Here is a 14,542-nt window from a genome sequence, read left to right on the forward strand (position 1 = left end):
CACCAAAGTCCACAGTTCACATTGAGGTTCACTCTCAAGTTGTGTGTAGTTTTCAACAGCATAAACCAACATAGGATGACATAATACAACATTCTGGCATCTCAAAATGTTGCACTGACCTAAACATACTCTATATTCCACTTGTTCTTTGTCTTTGGCCCCATATCCTGATAGTCATTAATGATTCAGCATCCCTAGTGTTTTTCTCTTTGCAGATTGACAAACCCCTGGAATTTACAGCATGGGCTTTACAAATACTAATATAAAAATGCACTGAATTGGGCCGGGGATTTACCTTAGTGGTTTCACCACCTACTTCACAAGTGCAAGGACCCAAGTTCAATCCCCGGTACCAAAAATAACACATACACTGAATTATGGAACACAATTATGAAAAATATTGAATAATACATCTGGCTAACTTCCCTTTAGGGAGCCACTAAGGCAGGAGATCTCTGGCCAGCTCTCAGGACTCACAGGACTGTGGGGCCTTGAGCAGGATGGGCCATGTTTCTCCCACCTTCCAGTTCCTTAGTATTTCCTATTTTACTTTGTGATTGGAAACACACCTGGCTATGATGACCTTTCCTGGAAGATCCTCCCACTCAAAACTCTAGGCAAGCATTGTCACAGCATGGAAGAGATCATAACTCCCACAACTGAAGGGGAAAACAGAGCCCACAGAAGCCATCCCCATTCAGGCATGCAGAGGAGGTGCACTAGTGGATTCCCATAGGAGAGGGGAACCTGGGCAGGGAGAGAGACTGTGATTTCAGACCTATTCCCCTGTCATACACTTGAGTCCTCAGCACAGAATCCAGGTGACTGCTTTGTCCACATGAGCTGAGAGTGGATCCTGAGCCTCATGCTGCTCAGACTCTGCAGTGGGGCAGGGTCACATGATGATGCACCCACCAAGCTTTCTTTCTTTCTTTTTTTTTTTTTGATACCAGGGATCAAACTCGGGTCCTTGAGCTTATGAGGCAGGTGGAGGAACCACTGAGTAAATCCCCAGCCCGAACTGACCTTTCTTCTCTTCATGTTCAATTTGCCAGAATTTACAATAATATGGTACACTGATAATAAAAATTATGATTACTATATTAAACTAACACTGTAGTTAACGTATTAAATGCACAGAACAGATAAATAATATACATACTCATTTGTTTAACACATGCTCTTAATGGTTCTAAGCCGAATAAATGCCAACTGAGTCAAGACTCTGGGAATGAGGGATTTGCTGAATTTCTTCTTGGCCTCTGCCCATACTGAGAACAGTCAGCCCATAGAGCCAGGCCCAGCTCTGAGGTCCTGGTCTCTCATGGTCTCCTCCACTGGGGGACTCTCAGCTTGGTCAGCACCCAGAGGTGTTGAGCACTTTCCTTCCCTCAATCCCCTGCCAGCCAGCACCATGGGCAGGGCCTTTGGTCCCTACCAGGTCCCCACAGCCCAGGGCCAGAGCCCAACAGCGCTCAGCAGAGCAAGCCTGACCTAAACCCTGATTTGAGATCCCTGTTCCAGTCTCTCCTTTTCATGCCAATGCCTGTAAGCTGTACTGGCCTTGAATTCACAGGACCTTTCCACACTTCCTGAAGCCAGCATTGCCATCTAGAGAAGTAAGATTCATCTCCACTGTCATCTTCAGTCCTTTTTGTTCCAAACCCAGCAGATAAAGTTTTCCTTCAGATTTCTTGTCTCCATTCAGTGGAAGTTATAGGCACAGGGAAATTTTTAAAAGGGTCCTTTAAAAATTTCACGTGTTCACAGGAGTCATTCCTTTTCTTTTCTTTTATGAAGCACTGGCTCTGACTTGCTGTGTATGGTAAACAAAGATGAGCCTCTTCCAGCCTGGGGCAGGAACAGGGATTTGGAGGCCCATTTGACCACCTCAGGAGTGAGACATAAGAGGAATGAAGAGGATGGACAAGAACTGGAAAAGATTTCAAAATAGACCAGGTGAAAACTTCCTGAATTTCTTCCTGAAACAGCCCTGAGAGTACTTGAAACTTTGAGACACTGTAGCTCTCTTGAGATCATGAGGCATTAGGACCAACATTGAAAATTCTACATGACAAAGCAGGAATAAAGAAGTTGAAGCTTTTCTATTGTCTCTAAGTTGTTGCACCAATCCTAAATTCTTTAAAATTCAGGGTTCCCTGTATGGTTTTAATAATTGCCACAGCTTCTTCTATTGCTGTCTAAAGTGATTCAAACGTATCCTGAAAACCAAATTAAGAGCAAGGACCTGGTTGAGACTTAGAACTATTCTTTGTTAGCAGACAGGCAAAATCATGTGGTTCTGTGTGTGTTGTGTGGGAGCCTCAGACATGAAGGACTAGAAACCATAATTGCTTATGTCCTCCCCTGCCATCTTAGTCATGGTGTGATGCTATGTAGAGGAACCCAGACAAGTTCAAATGGTTCATAAATTCTATTCACTTCCTGCTTTCAGTTCCTTCTTTTTTATCCTGTTCCTGAAGCAGCCCCTTGTTTTGCTAAATTCCTCCTTCTCCAAGGCCCCTAAATACAGAACAGTGGTTAAGGAACTCAAGCAAAGTGTGCTCTGAACCGTGAAGAGAACAATAGCTCACTCTACCCATGGGAGAGGAGCTTGATTCTCTCCTGTGCCCAGGGGAGAAACATGTTCTCTAAAGACAAATCTCTGCCAAGCTGGTCTGGAAAGGGACACCAGGGGACACTAGTAGTATACTGATAGGAGCCAGCCCTGCAGCTGTACCCAGACCCTGGGGATTTGCATGAACCAGGGCACAGCCCACTACCCTGAAGCCTTCAGGAGGCTGCTCACAGCCTTTGCAGGGTCAGTCCTAGTCAGGACACAACATGGACATGAGGGCCCCCACTCAGCTCCTGAGGCTCCTGCAGCTCCTACTCCCAGGTAAAGAGGAACAGCATTGGGGATATACTCAGTAAAATGTGGTTAGTACTGCCTGCCCATCAGGCAGGTCCTGTTTATTCATGATTACTTGTGTTGATATTTGATATGCTTCCATTATTAGGTGCCAGATGTCCCATGCAGATGACTCAGTCTCCAACCTTACCTGCATCCTTAGAAGACACAGTCATCATCACTTGCCAGGCCAGTGAAGATGTTAGAAAGTACTTACACTGGTATCAGCAGAAACTGGGGAAAGCTCTTAAGCTCCTGATCTATGATGCAATCAACTTACAATCTGGAGCCCATCAAGATACAATGGCAGTGGATCTGGACAGATTATTCTCTCACCATCAGTGGTGTGGAGGCTGAAGATGGTGCAACTTATTACTGTGAACAGGGTAGCAGCTGGCCTCAGACAGTGATACAAACCATGACATAAAGCACCCAGGGAGGCAGAGTGTGAGGTTGGGCTGCCACAGCTGCTCTTTCTGGTGTTGCCACCTGATAAGCACATTTCCCAGATGCAGCCAAGCTGTGATGGTAGCTGGGAGGTTTCAGTAGAAGGGTGGAGGGAGGCTCCTCTGCTCTCTAACAATCCTTTCTCCTGCTCAGTTCCTGCAGCACACACATCACAGTTCCTGTTCTGATGTAATGCAGACACACTTGAGTGCCCTGAACAATTTGGGTGATGGCAAAATTTTGGATTCACATACCAACAGAGAAGCCCTTGTATGTATTCCAAGCAAGACTTTTACAATTCCTACATCATTTTTAACCTAGATCCAGCCACATGCAGTGTCTACCCTCGCTGTAGTGCATCTGAGCCTGGTGCAGCATTTGGGACAGACCCTTGGTTAATGCCTAGCAGCTTCCTGTTCCTAGAGATATTACTGACCATCCCCATCTAAACCTGTGCTGTGTCACAGGTAAATGTCAAAAGTACATTGCTAGACAAAACTAAATTAAAATTAAAAGCTTAGTTCCTTAATTACACTATGTACATTTCTAGTGCTGACCAGGCATATATACCATGTGGCCAGCCTACTGATCAACACAAATACACACATTTACATTATGTCAGAGAATCATTTTGATCATCACTGTTCAAATTACAAAAGTCACTCATGGTGTTACAGCCAGAGCAGAAACCTCACCAACTTGTACTCCACCAGGCCTGGGGTCCCAGATATTCTCTTGGCTGTCCAGCTGTTTTCCTTCATTTCCCCCCATACTGAACCAATATTTATCTCAGGAAAGGCCCTGTGAAAATAAATCTAAGGATACAACCTTTCATTTAACAGTGTTAATGTGTTATAAAAAGAGTTTACAACACCATCCCTTCTTGGAGTACACCTTAGAGGTGTTTGTGGGCTGAGGGTTGTCTGATAGTATTTCTCCACTCAATCAATAATCCCATTGTTGTCTGTATGTTACAAGTTGACAGTGGTTAAGAAGAGGAGGAAGAGGAAAGAAAGGGAATTATCTCAACTAGGAGTTTTCCTGCAATGAGGAAATGAGGAAGTATGAGATTACTTTTCTTTTCTTTTCAGGAAGTATGGGGTTACTTTTGTTTTCTTTTCATCTTGATACAGTGTTAACTGCTTGTTGCAACATAAATTTAGGAGGCAGAGGATTTATCTCAGTGGTTCTGCTACCTGCCTCAAAAGCACAAGGACCCAAGTTGCATCTCCCATACCAAAAAAACAAAATGAAACAAAAAAACCACATAAATTTAGGAAGCTGTTCTTGATCTGTTACTCAGAAATATCTTTCCTGAAAATAATATATTTGTAATTATGTTTATTACCTGAGAGTGCTATCTCAGAATAAGCAGTAAATTTGAAAATGATGCATTCCCAGTTTACTTTGTTCATAATATTTGAAGAGAAATACATGTCACCTCAGTGACAAAGCTCTAACTAAATGCAATAAAACAACTAAAACTTGAATATTTAAAAAATACAAAAGTTTCTATCATTTTAGATAAAAATATAATTGCATTTGAAATATAAAACCTTATCAAGATCCATGTGATAGTACTACAGTGATACTGAATCACTGTTGACAAGAGATACAGATCTAAATGTCTAATTATTAACTAAACTATATTGCCTTTGAAAACAAACATTTTAAAATGCTAAAAGTAGGGAATAAACCTAAATAATATTTAGTTATGTTACTATCATCAACTTGAACACAAACATCTATTGTAAAGTATGCTATTCTGAGAGGGTTCCTTCAGTTGTGAGCTTTATGTAAGATCACCTCCTCATTCTGTTTGGACTGCATCAATGCCCTTGGATGTTTTCTGGAATGACTTATCATTTGTGATACTGTGAACAACACTTGCAATAGCAGAGTCACCAAAGTACCAGCAACTGGGCTCCCCACGAATCCAGACTGCTCTGTCTCCTAGCTGCAATATTATATTTCTATCTTTCAAGTTTGTTGTCTTCAATAAAACATCAAAGCAATTGTTGCCTGAGAGATGTTAAAATCTGAGACATGAATCTGGTGATTCTGGTGGCCTTTAAGGGAATGAGGTGTTGGTGGCAGCAGGGATACAACTGAGACCCAAGGCTAGCTGTGATCCCTTCCTCACACCCTGTGCAGAGGCTAGGGAGGGAGAGGAGGAGGGTGACTTTCAGGAACCAGCACTCCTGGGACCTTCCCATGTCTCAGCTGCCACAGCTGCAACCACTGAAAGACTGCTGAGTGTGCAAGCAGGGGAGCTGCTGGGTTCTCCCAGGCTGCTCTGGAAGGGTTCTGGGATAGGGAGGATGGGCTGGCTTTACAGATGAAGCCACAATCCCTGAGCACACAAACACTCCCTGCAGGGGCTCCAGGGCCCCATGGTCTTTGTAAAATCTCTATCTTTGTCATATCATGTTGGTCATTATGTAGTATGCACTGTCCTGTGGCCATTACCATTTTAGAACTCTAGGTGAACTCTTAGTCTTTTGTTCTTAATACTTGGATGATCTATTAAGAGGAATCATTTGAGTTTTCTACAGAATCCTGCCTGGTAATGGGTAGAAAAGGATCAGCTTCATGAATACAGGTGAAGAGGTTCAGTCCAGGCCTTAGGGTCCCAAACCAAATAGCTTCTATGTTACAAATCTCCTATTAGATGGCAAGAAAACTCCACAATGCACAAAACACAGAATCTTCATCCTAGCAACACTGGGACTGCAGAAGAGATAATTTTCCTTTAGGGAACAGAGCTGAGAACTTTCACAGCGTCCCTTCTCCTGGCCACTCTCAGCTTAGTTTTCAGCAAGAGGTGCTGAGGATTTTCCTTCCCCTAATCCACTGAAAGGGAGAGCCATAGACAGGGTCTGTGGTCCCCCCATGTCCTCAGCCCCATGAGCCAAGAGAGCAGCCACTTCCTCCACAGCCCAGGGTTAGAGCCCAGCAGCTCTCAGCACTGCAAGCCAGACTTCAGCCTTTACACCCCTTTTCTAATCCTCTCCCATTTATTCCAGTGCTTGAAAATCTTTTAAGATCTTCAGTTCACTGGCTACAACTCCTCATTTCTTGAAACCACACTTAGCACTTGGAAAAGGAGGACTTGCTTCATTGCTTTCCTCTGAGTCCTGCTTGTTTCTAACACAGTACATAAATTATTCCTTTAGATTTCTTTTCTCCATCCAATATAAGTTACAAACTCAGGGATGTATATATTTTTTAAAGGGCCCATAAAAACGTAACACATAAACATTAGTCATCTCTCTGACCAGCCCCTGCTGATTTGCATGTGCCCAGAGCACAGCCAGCTGCTTGAAGACTTCTTAAGGGGCTGCTGCTCACACCCTGTGCAGAAATCAGGCCAAGTCAGCACACAGCATGGACATGAGGGTCCTCACTCAGCTCCTGGGGATCCTGCTGCTCTGGATACAAGGTGAGGAAAGTTTGAACTGAGAATTTATTCCACTTAGTTTGGTCAGAGTGGCAAGATCTTGTAGAAATCCCTATTTTATCAGGATTGTGTTGATATTTGTTATGTTTCTAATCTCAGGTGCCAGATGTGACATCCAGATGACCCAGTCTCCATCTTCTCTGTCGCCATCCATAGGAGACACTGTCACCATCTCTTGTCGGGCGAGTCAGGGCATAAACTATTATTTAGCTTGGTATCAACAGAAACCAGGGAAAGCTCCTAAACTTCTGATCTATTATGCATCTAACTTAGAATCTGGGGTCCCAGCAAGGTTCAGTGGCAGTGGATCTGGGACAGATTACACTCTCACCATCAACAGTGTGGAGGCTGAAGATGCAGGAACATATTACTGTCAACAGTATAATAGCTACCCTCCCACAGTGATACAAGCCATAACATAAACCTCCCAGGGAAGCAGAAGTGTGAGCCTGGGGTGCCCCAGCTGCCACCCCTGCAGTCACCACCTGCTGAGAGCACTGCTCAGATGAAGACTGGCTTTAGCTTCACTGGGAGGGATTGGTAGAGGGTGGAGGGAAGCTGCTCTGCACCCTAACTCCCTTTCCTCCTCCCCAGCTCCTGGGGCACTGACATCTCAGTGCCTGAGCTGATTCAATGGAGGACACAAGATTTCCCAGCACACTGTGGGTTATGGGGTCATTTTGCATTCCCACAGCATCAGAGAAAACATTCCATGTGTTCCAAGCAAGAATTTTTAAAGACATGTCATTTTCAGGGTAGATGTAAGTTCACAACAAAATTTAATGTGCAGAAGTGTCCCTTATACTCAGCTCCACAGATACATAGTCTCTATCATCAATAGCCAATTACAATTGTGTTACAGTCAATCAGTGTCAAGTTACACCCAAAGTGCACTGTTCACATTGAGGTTCACTCTCTGTGTTGTATGTTTCACCAGCATAAACAAATATGTGATGACATAATCCAATATTCTGGAGTGAGACAATGTTGTTTCATTGCCCTCAAAATATTCTGTATTCTACCTGTTCTTTGTCTTTTCCCCCATTGCCTGTAAGTAAATTATGGTTCAGTGTTTCTATATTTTTTCCTTTTGCAGAATGACAAAACCCTGGAATTTACAGCATGGGAGCTTTTTAAACACTTATATCAAAATATACTGAGTAATCCACCCTGCAAGGACCAAGGAAACCATCATGGGCCTGAAAACACCAGGAAACTTCACTGAATCCATTAAATGTTTATTGAAAATAAATATTTTTGCTCATAAGTAGTACTAAAGTCCATCAGTAATATAAAAACTAGATCCTTGTGATTTTATTCTCTTAAGAGTGGAAATTTTCCTAATAAATTTCAGCAAACATGTGGTCCTAGCCACACTCATGACATAAACATTGCCCTCTGTTCAGAACCCGCAGGCCCTGCTGTGCACTGCTTCCTGTTCTACAAGCTCCCCAAAGCCTCTGCCTCAGGAGCCCTTAGCTGAGTTTGGTCACTATTTCAGGACAGGAATCTACCTGAGGAAGGTGTAGCAGTTGACATGGTCATGGGGACATTGATCTACTTAGGGACCTGGGGCTCTGGCTGGAGTTGAGACAGGGGAGTATGGAGAGATTCATATGACAGTGCTCACAGGTCCCAGGAGTTGAGGCCTTGATCAGTGTGCACAGCATGCACCACCCACTTGATCCCTCTGCATGACTCTTTCTGGAAGGACCATGGGTTGGGACATCATTAATTCAGAAATAAATCTGTCTTTTGTTTTTACCTTTATCTTCTAGTAATAAAATTGTGGTCTCCAAGCTCTAGCTATCCTTTCAGTGTCTCCCAGAGAGAGGGTCACCATCACTTTCCTTTCAGCAGCAGAACCAGGCAAGATTCCACAGATTCAGCCATGCGCTTTGTCTACCTTGGCTGTAGTATATCCTAGCCTGATGCAGTGGCATGGGACAGTCAAAGGTTTAGACTTCAGTGTTCCATAGTTGTGTTGTGCTGTTTTATGCTTGATGTTCACTGTTTTCAATAAAAAGTCAAGCAGTCATTGCCTGAGAGATGTTAAACTGTCACACATAAATCTGATGATCCTGGTAGTCCTTGAAAAGGATATATTTTTGGAAGCAGGGATGTGCCTGGGTCCCAAGTCAAGCTGGGATCCCTTCTTCCCACCCTGTGTAGAGGCTGGGGAGGGAGAGGTGCAGGGGGACTGGCAGGAGCCCAGCACTCCTGGGACGTTCCCACATCTCAGCTGCCACAACTACAAGACTGAACAATTCCTGAGTGTGCAAGGAAGGGACCAACTGCAGTTGTCACAGGCTGCTCAAGCAGGGCTTTTATGGATGGCAAGGATGGGGAAGGACTCACAGACGTGGACCAAGAGCTCTCACACTCCCAACACTGCCTAGCAAACCATGTGGCAAGGTGTTAGAGGCCCCCTACTCTTTGACAAATTTGCATCTGTGTCATTTCATGTGGTCTCATACCTAGAGTTAACTGTCTGGTGCTCATTATCTTTTCAGAACTCCGTGCAAACTGTTAGTCTTTTGTCCTTCATAGTTGCATGATTTCTTTAGAAGAATCATTTAAATGTTTCCATATACTCTTGCCTGGTAGTGGGTAGAATAGGACCAGCTTCATGAATATGGGTGAAAAGATTCTGTCCAGACATTGGAGCCCCAAAGCGAAAGGGTTGCTATGTAATGAATCTTCCATTAGATGGTAAACTGACCCCACAAGGCACAAAGCACAGAGGCCTCATCCTAGCAACACTGGGACTGCACAAGTGATACTTTCCCACTAGGAAGCCACTAAGGTAGGGCATTCTCTGAGCAACTCTCGAAGCTCCCCTGGCTGCAGGGATGCTGGGACAATGGGCCACATCTCCCCCACCTGCCAGTTCCTTAATATTTGCTATTTTACTTTGTAAATACAGGAAATATACCTGTCTATGATGACCTTTCCTAGAAGATCATCACACTATGAACTCTGGGTGAGCATTAGCACAGGATGCATGAGAGAATAACTCCCACATCTGAAGTGGGAAACAGAGCCAACAGAAGTCATCCCCATTTAGAGATGCAGAGGAAATGCACTAGTGGATTCCCATAGGAAAAGGGAAGCTGGGCAGGGAGAAGGGCTGTGATTTCAGACCTGTTCCCCTGCTGTTCCCTAGAGTCTTCATCAATGAGCAAAGGTCACTGCTAGGTCCACAAGGATTGAGAGTGGATCTTCAGCTGGGAGTCTGATGCTACTGAGACTCAGCAGTGGGGCAGGGTCAGGTGATAATGTGTACACTGAGCATTCTTCTGTTCATGTTCAATTTGCCAGAATTCATAATAATATGCTACACAGATAATATAAATTATTACTACATTAAATGCACACTCTAGTTAATGCATTACGTGCACACAACAGATAAATAATATACATATTTATTTGTTTAACACATGCTCTTAATGGTTCTAAGCAGCACAAATGCCAACTGAGTCAAGACTCTCAGAATGGGGCATTTGCTGAATTTCTTCTTGGCCTCTGCTCATCCTGAGAGCAATCAGTATGAGGTCCTGGTTTCTCATGGTTCCCTCCTCTGGGGGACTCTCAGCTTGGTCAGCACCCAGAGGGGTTGAGCACATTCTTTACTCTGAATTCCACCCAGACAGTGACATGGGCAGGGCCTCTGGTCACCCCCAGGTTCCCACAGCCCAGGGCCAGAGCCCAGCAGCCATCAGCAGAGCAAGCCTGACCTCAGCCTTGGGTTGAGACCCCAGTTCCAAACCTCTCCAGTTTAATCCAATGTCTGAAAGCTGTACTGCCCTTGAACTCACAGGCCTGTTCTATCCACACTTCCTAAAGCCAGCTTTGCACCTGGAGAAGTAGGATTCATTTCCATTTTCATCCTGAGTCCTGCTTGTTCCAACCTCATCAGATAGTTTTCATTCAGATCTCTCTTTTCTATTCAATATAAGTTAGAGGCCCAGGGAAATTTTTAAAAAGGATTTAAAAAATGTAACATGTGCACAACAGCCATCCCCTCTTTATTTTATTAAGCACTGGCTCTGACCTACTGGGCGTGGTAAACACAGATGATTCTCTTCCATCCTAGGGCACGAGCAGGATGTGGAGGCCCATTCTGCAAAGAATCAAAAGAATCATACCACAGTGATATATGTGCACCCATGTTCATAGCAGCACAATACGTGATAGCTAAAACTTGGAAACAACCCAATTACTTATCAACTGGAGACTGGATAAAGAAAAGTGGTTTTTCTTTTTTTTTTTTTAATAAAATGGAGTATTACTCATTGATAAAAAAGGAAAAATTAGAGACATTTATAGCTAAATAGATGCACATTGAGGTGATACTATTAAGAGAAATAAATAGGACATCTGTAAATACTGAATAGTTTGTTGGGTGTGAGAAACTGAAAGTGTAAATAAAGATCAAAATGTATAATAGATAACGTGAAATAGGAAGAAAAGAGGCAAAGGGGAAGGGGAAATGGGGAGTAGGGGAAAAGAAACAAGGAATGGAATTAGTATGAGAAAAAGAAAAAATGGAAACAAAGTCTTTCTTGATATGGAAGCATGGTGGGGTTGAAGCAAGGGCACTGGAATGGGGAAACAAATAAGAACCAAAATGGATTATGTAAACGTGCAAATTTCAATGATGAATGTCATTATATTATATACCTTAAATGTACCAATATAATGGATAAAAAAAGAGAAAATGTTGAATATACATGGTGCTACAACAAAGACTCCCTTTCTATCTTGTTACTATCCTGAGTATCTAGGTGAAGGTGTATTAGCAACTTTCATAGTATTGATTAAGTCTTGGAGGTTACCAGGATACAGACTTGCTTGGCCTTAATGTTAAGAGGCTACCCTAAGTTTTAAATTCTGGTGCCCTTATAATAGACTGGATTTGCAGGTGGAATACTAGAACTGTCCTTGTTCTTTCAGATTGCCAAGAGCCATTCCCCACTTCACTGAACCTAGCTTTGGGTCTTGTCTACCACCGAGGAAAGTCTCCAGCTTAGTGCTTTTGCTCTTGCAGATCTGGGTCTTCAGCATTAAGAAGAAAAAGAAGTCATTTTATTTCATGCTGACAAACATTTCCTACCTATATTTTCATTTTTCTATGTGCTTTTCAGGACTGCAAAACTTGAATACAGTCCATAAATGCAGTATCTCATCCCAGTTTGAACAACAAAGTTAAATCTTCTGGAAGACAGTAGGAAGTGGCTTGGTGAACACATGAGCACTAGTAGGTATTTTATTTTTCCAATCTACATGATAGCAATAGAGGAGGTGTCAGCCACTGTAGGGACACTGTTTTCAGTGTCTGCACTATTTTTTCTCCAAAAAAATCTCAGATTCAGGTATAGAATGCATCACCTCTGTATATCTTTTTCCTGATTCCTCCTGTCACTAATGGGATATTTATTCTTACCTTATATTACTTATTAACTTCTTCTCTACTACTTTTGCCTTCTCAATGGATTGTATTAATGAAGATAAGTTCTAAAACATGTGAAAATACTAACAAATAAATGACAGTACATGGCTTAGTGAATTCTGGTTTGCTTGGTTACTGTTGAATATCAATTAAGTTAAAATAAGAAAAACACACTCAAATTCTGGGAGCACTGAAACTCTACCCACTCTTGGTGGAAACAAAGAACTTATAACCTCTTAGAAGAACAGTTTGGTGGAGGTCCAGATTAATTGCTATTCTACCCAAGAGATGCATTTGACTTCTTTCTGAAACAGTTATAAGAACACTTGAGGCACAGAGGTACTGTAGCCTTCTTGAGATCATTAGGCCCAACATCGAATGGCTATGTGTTGAGTCCCAAAGCAAGAATAAAGAATTTGTGTCCTTTCTACCGTCTCCAAGCTGCTGTGTCATTCCTAAATTTTCCAACACCCAGACTTCTGTTCATGGTTTTTAATATTGCCAGTTTCTTACATTGGCTTCTTTAAAGATTCTAACTTATCCTGAAAAGAAAATCAAGACCAAGAACCTGGTTGGGCCTTAGAACTGGCTTTGTTGGAAGACAGGCAGGAAAATGTGCTCATGTGTATATGCCTAGGGGAAGCCTGGGGCAGGAAGGGCTAGAAAGCATAATTGGTTATGTCCTCCCCTGCTGTCTTAGTCATTCTGTGCCAGTGCGTAGGGGAACCCAGAAAAGTTCAAAGAGTTTATAATTTCTGTGCACTTCCCGTCTTTCTTTGTCATTTTATATTATTAACTTGAAACAGCCTATTTGTTTCCCTTAATTTCTCCTTCTCAAAGGGCCAGCAATATAGGACTGTGGTTTAGGAATTCAAGTAAAGTGTGTTCTGGACTGTGAGGAAAATCTCAGATTCAGCCATAGGAAGCATTCTCTCTGTATAACACATCTCTACTTCCTCAACCCACTGAGGATGTTTTTCTTTATCCCTCCTCTCTAGTTTTTCCTTTACTAATTTTTGCCTTTTCAATTTTTTCTGATTCATTCAGATTAGTATTAATTAATTTTAAGTAAGATTAGTTCTCAGTATTCTGAATGTGCTAAGTACAGAAAAATGGCAAGAAAATGATAAATAGGCTGCAGACAGGCAGGCCTGCCCATGCCCTACCGAGGTCCTGAGTAGCACAGAACATGCTGAATCAGCCCGCTGCAGACAGGCAGGTCTGTGCATGGCCTACCAAGGCCCTGAGTCCCAAAGAAAATTCAGAATCAGCCCGCTGCACACAGGAAGTTCTGTGCACACCCTACCGGAGGTCCTGAGTCATGCAGAAGACATGAAATCACCCCGCTGCAGACAGGCAGCCACCTGGTTCCACACTACAAAGATGCAGAGGACACCAGACCACCAGAACAAGGTACTGAGTCCCGCTGTTCCTGGCCCAGAGTTAGGGGCTTCTGAGCCGCGGTCGCACTGCTCCTGGTCCAGAGGAAGGGGCTTCCCAGTCAGCATCCCTCCCGTTGCACCCAGCCCAGAGAAAAGGGCTTTTGGGCCACCTTCTCTCCCTCTGCTCCTGGCACAGAGGAAGTAGCTTCCAGGCCACCATCCCTCCCACCGCTCCTGGCCCAAAGGGAGGGGCTTCTGAGCCACCATCCCACTGCTCCTGGTCCAGAGGAAGGGGCTTCCCGGCCAACATCCCTTCTGCTGCTTCCAGCCCACAGGAAAGGGCTTTTGGGTCACCATCCCTACAGCTTCTCATAGCCCCTGTCCCACCTCACCCAGCTCAGAGGAGGTAATCCGGGCAGGTGCTAACAGCCCCCTGTCCCAGTCAAAATGAGAAAACACGTAAATGAGTCTCAATACCAGACTTCCAGGTCATCTACAGCAACCACAAAGGGAAATGAGATGGAACATTCTGATACTCAACCACCTGGACCCACTGAACTGGCAACAAAAGGGGATCTGGAAAAAATGAAATCAGAAATAATGTCTCAGATAACAGGAGAAATTGTGCCCCTAGTGCAAGACATGATTAATAAATCTAGAGAGGAGCTCAGGAACATGATGGAATCCCAACATAAGAAACAAATGGAATCCATAAAACAGATGCAAATAGATTTCCAGGACATGAAACACTCCATTGAAAGTCTACACAGCAGAAGGAACCAATGTGAGGACAAAATTTCAGATATGGAAGATAAGTTTGCAATTAGTGACCAGGAAAAGAAAAATTGCTTCAAAATTATAAGGGAACATGAGGAATCAATCCAGCAGCT

This window comes from Heterocephalus glaber, unplaced genomic scaffold (genome assembly GCF_053883595.1).
Source record: "Heterocephalus glaber isolate CG9 unplaced genomic scaffold, H.glaber_assembly_v1.0 deba00000470, whole genome shotgun sequence".
Taxonomy (NCBI): domain Eukaryota; kingdom Metazoa; phylum Chordata; class Mammalia; order Rodentia; family Bathyergidae; genus Heterocephalus; species Heterocephalus glaber.